Genomic DNA, 13,861 nt, shown 5'->3' on the forward strand with positions numbered 1-13,861 from the left:
TCCTTTCCTTTCCTTTCCTTTCCTTTCCTTTCCTTTCCTTCTCCTTCTCCTTCTCCTTCTCCTTCTCCTTCTCCTTCTCCTTCTCCTTCTCCTTCTCCTTCTCCTTCTCCTTCTCCTTCTCCTTCTCCTTCTCCTTCTCCTTCTCCTTCTCCTTCTCCTTCTCCTTCTCCTTCTCCTTCTCCTTCTCCTTCTCCTTCTCCTTCTCCTTCTCCTTCTCCTTCTCCTTCTCCTTCTCCTTCTCCTTCTCCTTCTCCTTCTCCTTCTCCTTCTCCTTCTCCTTCTCCTTCTCCTTCTCCTTCTCCTTCTCCTTCTCCTTCTCCTTCTCCTTCTCCTTCTCCTTCTCCTTCTCCTTCTCCTTCTCCTTCTCCTTCTCCTTCTCCTTCTCCTTCTCCTTCCCTTTTTTCTTTCTCTTTTGGTAGTGGATAGGTACGTAGCAATGATTAAAAACTTCTCCAAAATATCTGATCCTGTCACAGTGTCCTCCAACTGTACATGTCCCTTTGTACCTTCAGCTCCTCTAGTCCTCTCCTGAGTGTGTTATTCTCAGGATTGCCCTTTTCACCATCCAGTTCTGTGGGGTAAAGCCAGGGAAGAAGGGTATATTATAGGCCTGTTTCTTTGCTTCAGACATACCTCCTGTGTTCACATGAGCTGTCTCTCCAAAACATCCAGTGGTGACAAGGAATCGGAATGTTTTCCTTTCTCTCCATGAAAACCTAGCAGGACCCAGGCACAGAATGTCTTGCAGTCAAACTGCAGATCATCATATCTGCTGGTGCAAATAATAAATTCTGACTATTTCCAACAAATTTTACCACAAAACAGCTGAGCTTTGTTTCCCCATTACTCCTTTACATAAGACAAGCATTCTGGAAAGCGTAATGTTTCCAGTAGTATTGAAATAAAAAAGGTGGATTAATGACATTATAGCTTCATTACTGCAAATGTTCATTGCCATGACTGAAAATATTTCCATGAAAGTGGAGGATAGTCAGGGAACTAGAGGATAGTCAGGGAACTAGCACTCTGAGACACAGGCTGGGAAATAATTTATCTGAAGTCACACAATAATCCTGTCAGAATATGAAGATATGCAGACACTAACCTTGTAGAAGTTCTTCCTTAATATAGAAAATAGCAAAATAAGCTCAGTCATAAAGACCTGCCTGCAATCACATCACATCCGTATGAGTGGCACACCTCTGTAGGAGATCCAGTTCTGTCAGAGAACAGTCCTGCAAATGCCACTGCATTCAGAATGTTGCAATTCATCACACTTGAAAAATCATTGGCTGAGAGCTTCTTAAATCATGTACAGATATATGCTACTTTTTCCTAATCTGGTTTCTTCATTCCCTTTTTTTAGTGTAAGACATAGGAAATATACTTACTAAAAATTTTGAAGATAGGAATACAAGGTTAGATATAATTCAGAATACAATGGATGAAATGTTTGAAATCTCTCACTTAAGATTATAAGTGGCTTATAGAGAAATTGAAAAAAATTGAGATAACACTTGATGAACATTGTGCTATCCATATGATGGTTCTTAGATTGCTATCTAACAAATCAAGCTGATGAACTGGAAATAAATTCATAATAGAAAATATTATATAGGTTCTGGTTCCTGAAGGCAAAATAACCAGAGAGGTTGAAATATAATCTCCTGCAAAAGATTGTAGATGGGCCAGGCACAGATAAGTTTGAAATACATTTACAGTATTTCTTGGCTTATCAGATTTTCTCTTATGAATATAAATTCTACAACATCTCAAACAATAGTGGAAAACCTTAGTCTGAAAAAAAAATGTAGTCTGTAAGGGTGATGAATCACATTTTGCTTTGATGATTTTTGGTAATCAATATTGATTCTGTAAAAATTAGGCTTTGAGAAATAGGATAGGAAGAATAATAATTATGCCTTAAATTTTAATTCTGAAATCTGGGTAAAACTTAGAAATCATAAAATACTAAGCTTCTGCCAGTAACTCCTCTGCCTATCACTAGTGAGTATTGTTATCACTACCTTTCTAATCCTTACAGCATTATTTGTACTATGGCACTTCATCTCTTGGCTTTTGAACAGTCCATGAGAAATTATTTAATGCACACAGGCACACGCATGCACATTTGAAAAATCTGCAGGCAGCTCTGAGAAATCACCAGGAAATCTTGAACTGGAATGAGGTGAGACCTGCTCTTTGGATGGAGTCCAGCAGAGTTCTTGTGTGGTCTGAGCTGCTCTCATGTGGCTTCAGCAATCTGCACCTCACCTTTACTTGAGAAAAAAGCAAATAGAACCCATTTATGCCCTCTTAGTCCTCTCTTCCATACACCACACTCAGTGCACCTTGCCTTGAGCACAGCACTATGCAGGTCAGAATGGAGCATGTTATCCTGGTCATTCACACCAATGCAGTCAGCACTGTGGGGTCCCAATTTCAGTCAGCGGGGTTTGACTCTAAAATACCTTTTTTTTGTCAAAAGCCAAAGAATTTTAGAAAAGTTTATTATTTACTAAGCTCCTTCTTGCCTCTCAGAACTCTGAAGCTAAAATAATTTATAACATTGACATTTCACCATCCATAATTTTCCAGCCAATTTCCATTTGCCCTTTGCATTACATTTATGAATAGTTGTTGGATTAAGTTTGACTCTTGCCTACTCTGCTAACTGCATGAGCAAAACTGTGTTGAGCTGTAATTTGACTCACTGTTAATTGCTGACATATGGCATATTGAATAAGGAGGGAAGGGAAAAGCACTCCTGGGGGGTAAGTGATTAGCAGTCTAAACATGAGGATTACTGACATTCCATGACTTTACATTTTCTAACAGTTCCTTCTAAAATCCTGGATTTCAGAATGTGCAGATTCTTGGTTTATTTCAAAAGGAGGATGCAGGAGACACTATGGTGAATTATTTTACAAGAGAGAAGTCAAAAAACTCATAAATCCTGCAAGTAAAGCAATCTGCCAGAGATGATCATGCATATTTAAAACTATTTACAAATGGGGCAAAGCATGAGCAGCTGCATCCCATACTTTAAAGCTCTCAGATGGAGAACAGATCATTTACAAATGCCAATGAGCATTGCCTGGGAAACATGCTGTATATACACAGTGGACACCTGGAGGAGAAACTCCTCATTTACCACTCATACTTTCTCTAATGAAGAGATTATTTGGCAATGAGAAAATAGTGTATCACCTACACTCTCATAATCAAATAGGTTCTGTTTGAAACATCCACCCACTACTAGTCACATCAAGAGTGCAATAATGTGAAAAGCCGAAGAGCAATCCTTCTCTTAATCAAGAGAGTCGGTAGCTAGAGTATTTTAAGAAATGACTATTTGCTCAGGCATTGCTTATACTTTTGGTGATACAGTTTAAACAGTAAAAAATAGCAGAAGCCCTGCAAACTACTGCTATATCTTGAGCAATTCAGTCTTTAGGAGATGGGCTCTATCCATTCAGGGAGGATCAGATATACCTGTTATAAGGTAAGGATGGGTGTATTGCTACTATAGTAATCATCTAACTGTGTGAGTAGAAAACAAAATGGATTCTTCTCTAACATAATAAAACTGTCCCAGAAATTAACAGTACTAAAACATTACCATAAATTTCTTTTAAATAAATTTATCCCCATTTTTAAGAAAATGGGATTTCCTCACCTATATAATAGCTTCTAATCTAAATTCTGTGGCCTTCAATTTTGATTCCTGCTGCTTGAAGCTGTCCCTGCCCTGGGACATCACAACTCCTTACTGTCCTTTACTTTCCACAGTCTGAGGAAAAAAATTATCTGATCAGGTAGAAGAAGAAAAAATGCATCTACAGGTGTGAAGACTGGACATTGAGATCTACAGCTAGGCTCTACTAAACTTCATTAGCTTTAGTTCAAACAGGGTTATAAGAAGAAGCCAGTTGTTTACCCAAAATGAAGAAGCCAGTTCTGCAGTTGTTTTATGCAATAAGCAGAATTGCAATGCCCCTTGTCAGAAACAGACCACAGGGTCTCAGGGAAGAGAGGTATTGATATTTTGTTCATCTGTACATATAAAGGAAATGAAAAATAGAGAAAAGAAAAGGGAAAACCAGAGAAATATATGAAATTAATATAAGGTAGTCATGAAATGCTTCTTACACTTATAAAGTGACAGGTTTTTGTCTTACATGAACACAGACAACCTTCTGGGAACTCCACAGATTCTTCTAGAATGGGATTTTTAAAAACTTGGAGGAAAAAGCATATTGCCAGACTTGTTCCTGTACAGATGTTTTATCAAAAAAGAATTGGCAAAAGAGCCTGTCCCTACTAAAGTATATTGCTTGGTGAGCTGCCGTGCCATCACCTTGAAGACAGGCACAGACACCGAGGTTATCTAAAAGCAGGGGACCTGCAGTCACTTGGCTAAAATCATGCCTTTAAGGAAGCATATGTTCTAGGCCAGTTTTTGGATGATTAATTCACCCTTAGCCCAGATAGTAAATCTGTGCCTATGAATGACTAAAGAGCACAACAGAGCCTATAAAGGAAATGCAAAAACATGCATACATATATGTGTGCAGTTCCTCAAAATTTCAGAGAAAAAAATCACTTTTCTCTGGAAGATTAAATATAGGTTTGGAATTATTTCCTGAGCTAAAAAAGTATTTCTAACAAAAAATTTCAAAAATATTTCTAAAAAATTTATAACTCCTCAAATTTGCTGCTTTCTTATGAACAATTTGGACCCTTTCAAAGACTCCAAACACAAATTTATAATACCTTGGTCTCACAAACACTGTCATTTAACTTTTTTTGTTTTATAATCTCACTTGTATGAAAGAATGTGCACAGGATCACAAATGTTTAGGGTTTATTGCATCCTGTCCCAAGCTACAACATTACATGGTGATGGTGTTGTCAAGAAAGCAGCAGTCACCTGCAGGCCTTGCAGGCATAGGTGCTGCTCAAGAGAGGTGTCACCAGGGAAGGCACAAAGAGCTGGAGGGGGTAGCAAAGCCCCCAGCCCATGGGAGCCAGCTGAGTTCATTTCTGGGAAGACGTCTAGGAAGTCATAATCTTGGAATATGGAGACAAACTTTATATTTTACACAGTGTGGATCCCCTTAAATAGGTTATTCAGTTAAGAGGATTCAGCATCAGTAAATCAGAATATAACCCTATTTCTGACTAGAATTCAACTGGAAAAACCAAACGTACTCCTACCCATTTAACACAGACTGAAGTGGATTTATTTGTCTTTCCAGCTGAAAAGCTACATCCAAGATATATAATGATACAACTATCCTGTCTTGAGCCTTCAGATGCAAAACATGAGTTTCGATTCAGTGGCTCTCCTACATATACACACATGGGAGAAAAGGGAACTTCTGCACCTAACCCATTGTAAAGCTGCACCTGGCTCTTTCAACCAAGAACATTTAGAATGAAATAGAAAGCAATACTGGGGAAAGTGGATAAAGCAAAATAGTCAAATAAATGTCCCAGATCTATGAAATAAGCAACTGAAAGGAAACAAGTTAACCGAAAGGAGATAAAGGCAAGGGTAACGGACAGCTCTGTGCCAGATACAGTCAAACTAAAACATCATTCCCAATCTTCTTGGAATGCAATAAAGGACTCAGATGCTGGACTTTGAAAGATATCTCTTTAGCAGCAGGATCTGACTCAGTGACAGACTTGTTGAACAGTTTAGCTGGCAACCTTGAAGCTGCCTCTATGCAGTAGCACACAGCTCAGGGCAGGCTTATTTCCCTGTACACCAGTTCCTAGGACAATGATTGTTCTTTCTGATGAAGCTAAAGCATCAAAATAATGTCCAGCATGGGCTTTTTTTTTCAAAGAGTAAAAGCTATTCTTTTGTTAAAGTATTTTTTTTGCCAAACTAGACATGATTTTTTTTCAATTTCCTCACGTGTGACATGTTGAATTGCACACAAAGTCAGTGACATAACATGTACAGCAGTCTTGAATATGAAGCAAATACTGCCAACTATTGTTCTTTAACATTATTTTGGTAGCAACCAATAAATGATGCAAGTAATATTTGTGTCAGCTGCAAATTGCATGGAGAGCAACTTCAAGCAAATCCATTACTTTTTTACTTACTGCAAACAAGGAAGAGTATGTATTATATCATGACAGGTATCCCCAAATAACACTGCAGGTGTAAATTACTTGGCTATTTTTCTAACATCAAACTGAATATTTAGTTTAATGAAGACAAAGTGTGCAGCTGATTTGACTTTACTAGAGGTGTGAGTTGGCAAAGAGAAAAACATGTAATCAGCAAAAAAAATTGCAGTCTTTTCTGTTCTTTGACTATGATCAGAATTGAAACTATTCCTTACATAAAAAAAAAAACCAAACAGCAACTCTTTTATATTTTTGTTTACATAATGTAAGCAGAACACAAATGTAAAGAAAGTAAACTCCATTTTGAATATATTGAATATATTTCTCATGTCTCCTGTGCTGCAAAGGTGCAGACTGACAGACTCTAAATATCATGCAGAATTAATTGCCCAGCGTTATAGCTGGCTGAAAGCTAATTGCCTAGTCTAAGCTGGGCAGTCAGTCTAGTTATCTCTGCTCCCCACAGAGTTATCAGTGAAAGACAGGTACATATCTGAGTGCCATTCATCTGTCTCTCCAGTGCTTAACCTGGAATGGAGTATGTCCTTCTCCGTGGTGACTGTAGAGGAAGCCTATGTAATTTAGGACAGACACCTACATTTTATTTAGGCAGTTCTACTCAGATGAGAAGGCCATCAGCTTCCCTCCCATGTGGTGAGCTGACTAGGTGGTTATGAAGTGCAAAGTGTTTGGAGTGACCAATGCTAGGCTTCCTCAGGCTGGTTGGTAAGTTGGTTTTGAAAACAATAGGGAACTGCACAGTCTATTTCCAAAAGAAAAAAAAAAAATCTGCATGCAGTTGGGATAGAAAGGCACATGGGTTTGGGCAGGTACCAAGCCATTTTTTTGTCTGATTTTAAAACCTGTAAGTTTCTCAGTACTAGTTAGTGTACTACTCTTTCTTTCTGCACTCCTTCCAAAAGGCTCAGCCAGTCACAGCCCACAAGACAGCCCCTCCAAACAGCCCAGTGAGCTGGGCTGCCACAGAAATCCTCAGACAGGGCTGGTAACCCAAGCAGCAGCTTCATAATCCTGAGCACTGGTTGCTAACAACCATTTAGGAGCAGGCTGCAGGCATTATCATGTGCCCTAAGCTTTTGTTTATTTAATTTCCATTGCAGTTTGGGATCAGGGTGGTTATCACCCTGTGAATTCCTTGCAGAAGCAAATTTTAGAGGGAAAATTCTACATAACTGAATTCTACTTTTACATTGGATCAGTTTCTAAAGCAATGCGCTCACCATCTGAAACAGGAGGTCATTCAACAATGATCTTATAATGATATTCCTTGAATAAATGGGCTTTAGGAAAAAAAAATGTCAAGAGAGGGCTCTGGAACAAAACCAAAGGTGAAGCAACATCCTCCAACAAAAGTAAGAAAAAAGAGGTCCTTAAGACCAGGCCAAAGGACAGACTGTGGAAAAAAAAAAACAAAACCAGGCAAGCTGGCACAAAGAATAAGGATGAGAAAACAATTTCCTTCCAACTTTGCACTTTGTCCTGCAAGAATCTTCTGCTGGACAGACACACCTGGCTTTAATCTGTTCATTAAGATAATTTTTCCTCCACCAGATAAGAAGCAGCAGGATAATTAATAGTTACTCCTGGTCTTGAACAAGAATCAACAGGGGTTGTGGGAAATACCTCTAAGTAGTGAAGTAATTCCTCCAACTTCACAAAATCGACAATAAAAACATAACCATGAAGTCTAAACTGTCATACAATCCCAGGTAATTAACAACCTGAAAAACTCAAATCAAACCAGTAACCAGAAGAACTTTCTGTGAAAGGGTAAAATTAAACGGGATCAGTTGGATAAGGAAATATCAATTTTGAAAATACCCCTGTGCTTCAGAGAAAATAGGTTATTCTCTAGCAGATTTCCTGGCAGAGAATGTATTCAATGGCTTCAAGAACCTTCACTAGGAAAGAACATAAAGCCTTGCTGCTTTGAGAGGAAAATCTGCACAGTGGTTGGGAACGGTCCAGACTGTCACAGCATGGGGGACTTGCAATATATTATGCAGCATCTATGGAAGACTTTAATTTTAAATAGGTCACCCCCAAACATAAAACGAAAAGCAAGGTCCTATGCAACTGAATTCTCACTGAACACAGTAATGATCACAGTACATTTCTGGACCTCTAGGTACTCCTTAATTTGAGGAGCCACTATAAGTTTTTTGTATAAAACTGATATGATTTTTTTTTAGTATTTTAGTTTTTGTTAGTACTTATGAGAAAATTTGACTCTTAAAAGCTGTCCCAAACAAAATGCTTCCATGTTTATATTTCAAAAAGGACACTGATTTTTATCCATCCTATGCACTCAATATTTCCACAAAAATATTTCTTCCCTGGGCAAAGTGCCTGTATCACTGCACGCCTGACACATGCTCTGCACCTAACCTGGAACTGTTGAAAGGAAGCATTTAGCCAGGAACTGAACAAAGCTACAAGTCAGCTTGGAAGGTATTATGAGATGTTCTTAAAACACCAATAATTTAAAAAGCTAGTGGGGGATTTTTCCATCAATCCTCTGAATCTCCGATTTCTAGCTCTTTTCCCAGTCAGAAGAAATAAAAATGTTGTGATGCTGAAAATTAAATCCAAGACTGGCATGTTATCACTTGGCTCCAGAACCTTTTAGAAGAGCTGAATATGAGAAAACTCTTAATGAGAGTTTGCAATATTGACAGTGAACCTGCAGCCCCTTGAATTCGGACCTGGTCTTTGATAACTGGGAAAGTGAGATGTCTCAAGCCTCTCTCTGCAAGAAAGAAATTATCAGATTTTCAGAGTAGACCCATTGGTTGCTGAGGAGCCTTGCAGTGAGTCCAGTATGTTTTGGGTTGAGCAGGACTGAGTAATTTTCCAAACTGCCTCATTAGGCAACAAGCAACCACCAATTGAGATTGTTTGTCCTGTCTTCCTACATCATCTTGGTGCCCTCAAACCCCACCCAACTTTAGAGGGACACCTCAGAGAAATTCTTTGTTTCCAAGTTCAAATACTTTGTCACTTTATGACCATTTGTCTCAAGGCAAACTGAATGTGTTGAAAATATGACAAGAGCCTGAGGAACAGAAAAGAGTTTGAAGAGTATCCTTCCTGTTTTAAAGCTGTGGCTTTGGTCATGACATGAGGTTGGGAGATGTGAGGCACATCCAGTACTGCAGAATTAGCTCCTTTTGGTTTTTTTTACATTTCCTGCCTGCTCAGTGACTCTACAGTGAAGAATTAACAGACAACCTGCTTAGTTTGTAGCCAGATAAAGAAGCTTAGTTTTTTTTATTCACATGGCAAATAGGTTGTCAAACAATTCTAGTAGCTGGTGCAGAAGTTTGTTGCCAGGCTGGAGCCATCCAGCTATTTTGTTAGTTTGCTTTTCTAGCTGGCAGGAACAGAACAAATTGGTAGGTGATACACTTTCTATCCAGACAGGGATGATTATGGTCATCCATCATTGCTCTGTCAGACCAGCTCCTATCACATCTTCTGCTGTGCCAGCCACAGAGAAAAATTATCCGACTGCTTTGTTGCAAGCAATAGATGCTGTGAAAGAAAGATGCCAGGTGGCAAAATGGTTTAATCCACACCCACCTGCAGATTAAGGTTCTAGTCCACATGCCGTTATAGCAGCTATATTGGGCCAGGATTATAAAAGATCAAGGCTTCTAGATTTTTCTTTTTTTAATTAAATGAAACTTTTCTGTTCTACTTTACTTCCTTTTCATGGCTATTAATGGAGTCCAGCTGACACAATGGTTCAGTAAAGTTTGTCTAGTCCAAGTTGATCACCTTGACTCTTTTCATGACTGGACATAAACTCACCCTAGCCCATCACACTGGTCCTAGACACCCAGGGGAGGGTGGGATAAACTGGTTTCCTAAGCCCTCTTGCTCTTGGCCTAAACTTTTCTACTGTTGACCAGAGAAAAAACATAGAACTAGCTTAGACTGCAATACAGATTTTAATTTGTTAAGAGAGGCATGATACACCTACCTGCTGTTTGCAACCCACTTCAATCTGTTTTCAGTAGATACTTTAAAACTGAGAGGATTGTTGAGGGAAGGGGTAGGAACAGAGCTAGAGAGGAAACAAAATGCATCACTGGTAAAGATTAAGTCTTGAGTCTGCTGGGGGACCAGCTTGAAGAATAAAGAAAAACCCAACCTTCTCTGCTTGTACCCCTTCCAGTCTTCAATTATTCATGAACAGTCCTGAGTTAACTTATTAAAAACATGTCTGTTGAGGAGGGCAACATATGGTAACATAATTAAATATGCCTGGAGTTCATCAGAGGTGGTATGTGGAGTAAGAACAATTTAGTAAAGGATAACTTCTGCTATATTATTTTTCATCTCAGAGTTACTCTGAACTGGCAAAATATTTATAGATACAGCCTTCTTTCTGTTTCAGTGAATCTGCACCAACTGTGTCAGCTGAGGATCTGACCCATGCTATTTTCCTTAGGCAGTAAGGAAGACAAACATACCATAATCACCTAATGTGCAGCACTTTGCTATTTTGCATTAGACCCATTTAGCCTTCTCTTTCATTTGCATTTCTCACAAGCAAAAGGGTGTGTTTGATGTTCTCTTGTGCAACAACCAGAAACTTTGAGGAAACCAAGTCAAAAAAAATACAGTTACTTTACTTCCAAAAAACACTTGACATACCTATGCATCTTTGTGCATGGGTATGCCATTTCTTCTGCACTGCTCAATGTGTCATGGCTAAAGTATCATCTAGTATCAGGAAAACATGGAAATAATTGTCACAGACTGTCAACAATGATTTCCTACTTGAGTAGGAAATCATTGCTCTCACTCACCAGCACAGCCAATCCCACCATCCATACACACACACAGGTTACTTGAAGCAAGAAGTTTCAAGCATCTGCTCTAAGTATAGAATCCCTTGACAGCAAAGGGACAGTGACACATCCAATACTATCTGAAATGGATGGAAATTAAGTTGCACAGGTGCCTTTTGAGTGCAGAGGGACCACATTAGCAGACAGCAGTCTTTAAGGCAACTGAGGGTAGGATGATGGACTCCAAGCATGGGGACACTAACAGACAAGCATTTCTCAGAAATACAGCAGATGAGGATCAGTAATTTAGTTGTGACATCTCTTTTTCTGCTGCTACATGTAAATCCCACAGCTTTTCCTTGTAGTACCCTGCTGCATTGCTGGCAGGTGAGATGCAGCATTCCCCTGGACTGCTGCCTCTACAAGCAACAAAAGCCTTCAAAACTCATTTGAGTATTTGAGTAAGAGCTAGCTATCATTTTATAATCATTTTCTCTTACCCTGACACAAACTGTGCTATCCTTTTTCAATTCTCTTTCCACATTTCTTTCTTGTTTTCTTTGTGATCTTTTTGCGATGTTCTAACAGAACTGTTACTGCCTATCATATCAGTGAAATTCAGCAGACCAAATATTCTGCACAAAAAAGTGAGTTTGCCTAAGTAATAAAGATAACTGATTTATTTTAGATTAAATTATATTTCTATATTAATAAAAATAGCACTGTAATATGTAAAATCAGCTTCAAACACTTGTATAATATGCACATGTATTTCATACAGAAGTTAAACTATTGAAATAAAAAAAAATCCTCAGACCCTGCCCTTTTTAGAAGGTGAAAGGAATCTTATCTCAAGTAGACAGAGTTCACTATTTCAGTAGGGAACAAAGAATGCTTTTAAATAATTAATATAAGGAACAACAGTTTTTCTGCTGCTTATGAATCTAAAAACTAGATGGCAGCAAGAGAGAGACAGAGCCTTTTGAAAAATAAGTTTGTTCATTTTAGCATCATCCTTCAAATTGCTGTTCTCATAACAAAGACCATAACTTGGGAATGTTACAGAGTGAGAAAGAACTATTACCCGCTTAATAAATCAAAGACAAGTCTCTCGAGTTCTCTACTGGCTCTGCTTAAACATTAATTTTAGTCATCTATGACTCTTTGCTTAAAAACTCCATGTTAAAAAGGCTGGTGCATTTTGAGAGGTTTAGATGAGAATATAAATTTGGCTAGTAGAATGAACAGTAATGATATTGAAAGTTTCTCTAGGGCATGTGGCTTGGTATCATGCAAAGGCTTTGACCAAGAAATTAGGGGAACATAAAATCAACAGAACAGACATTAATTTATTAAAATCTGATTACTTAGTCTCAAAATACAGTTATTAATTATTATCAAGCATGAAGACTATAGGAAATCATTTGTAATTTTCTTCTATTTATTAGAAAGAGATTCACAGCATGACAGGATTGTATATGTTGAAAGGGACCACAGTAAGAGGTCATCTGCTCCAATCTTCTACTCAGAGAAGTGTCAGCTGTGAAATCAGAAATGCTGCTACTAAAGAAGACTGGACAATTATACAGAACTTAAAGGCACTTAAAGACTGGGGGCAAACAGCTTGTTTAGACCTGTTAAAGGTGGGTGGATGGGTAGATGGATGGATGGGTAGATGGATGGATGGATGAATGGGTGGATGGATGGATGGATGGATGGATGGATGGATGGATGGATGGGTGGATGGATGGATGGATGGGTGGGTGGATGGGTGGGTGGATGGATGGATGGATGGATGGATGGATGGATGGATGGATGGATGGATGGATGGATGGATGGATGGATGGATGGATGGATGGATGGATGGATGGAAGTTCAAGTGGAGTTTTATAGTGGAGTGGCTCATACACCTGACAGCTGTGCTTCCATTAAGCAGGACCTTGATAGGCTGGAGAGTTGGGAAGTGCAGGGTCCTGCACCTGGGGAGGAATAACCCCAAGTACCAGAACAGGGTGGGGGCTGACCTGCTGGAGAACAGCTCTGCTGAGAAGGAACTGACAGCATTGTTAGGTGGCAAGTTGATCATGAGCCAGCAGTGTGTCCTTGTGGTCAGGAGGGCCAATGGTATCCTGGGGTGCATCTGGAAGAGTGTGGCCAGCAGTTATGGGAGGTTAGGCCACACCTGGAGTGCTTTGTCCAGTTCTGGACTCTGCCGTGCAAAGAAGACAAGGAACTATTTGGAGAGGTTCCAGCACAGGCCACGAAGATGATGAGAGATCTGGAGCATCTCTCTTATGAGGAGGGACTCATTATGAGCAGCTGGGCCTGATTAGTCTGGGAAGAAGACTGAGAGGGATCTCATCAATGCATATAAATATCTCAGAGGTGGGTGTCAAGAGGGTGGTGCCAGGCTCTTTGCAGTGGTGCCCAGCAACAGGACAAGAAGCAATTGCCATAAACTAGAACACCAGAAGTTCCACCTCACCATGAAGTAGAATTTCTTTACATTGAGGGTGGCAGAACACCGGCACAGGCTGCCCAGGGATGTCATGGAATGTCCCTCTCTGGAGACATTCAAACCCACCTGGACACATCCCTGCTCCAGGTGTCACCTGCTCCAGATGACCCTGCCTCGGCAGGGAAGTTGGACTGGATGATCTCCAGAGGTCCCTTACAACCCTAACAGTTCTGGGATTCTGTGATTTTACCCTGACAAATAAAATTACATGCTGGTATATAAGAAAACATTTCACTACACAAAAGATTCAGCAGAGAATTGTAGCCAGATCTTTCAGACTTATCATCTAGTATTCCAAAAGTCAAGAAACCTTTCATTAATTTTTAAATCTATTAACTAAACAGGTATTAAAAACTATTTCTGCAGATGACTT

Source organism: Aphelocoma coerulescens, chromosome 2 (genome assembly GCF_041296385.1).
Source record: "Aphelocoma coerulescens isolate FSJ_1873_10779 chromosome 2, UR_Acoe_1.0, whole genome shotgun sequence".
Lineage (NCBI taxonomy): Eukaryota > Metazoa > Chordata > Aves > Passeriformes > Corvidae > Aphelocoma > Aphelocoma coerulescens.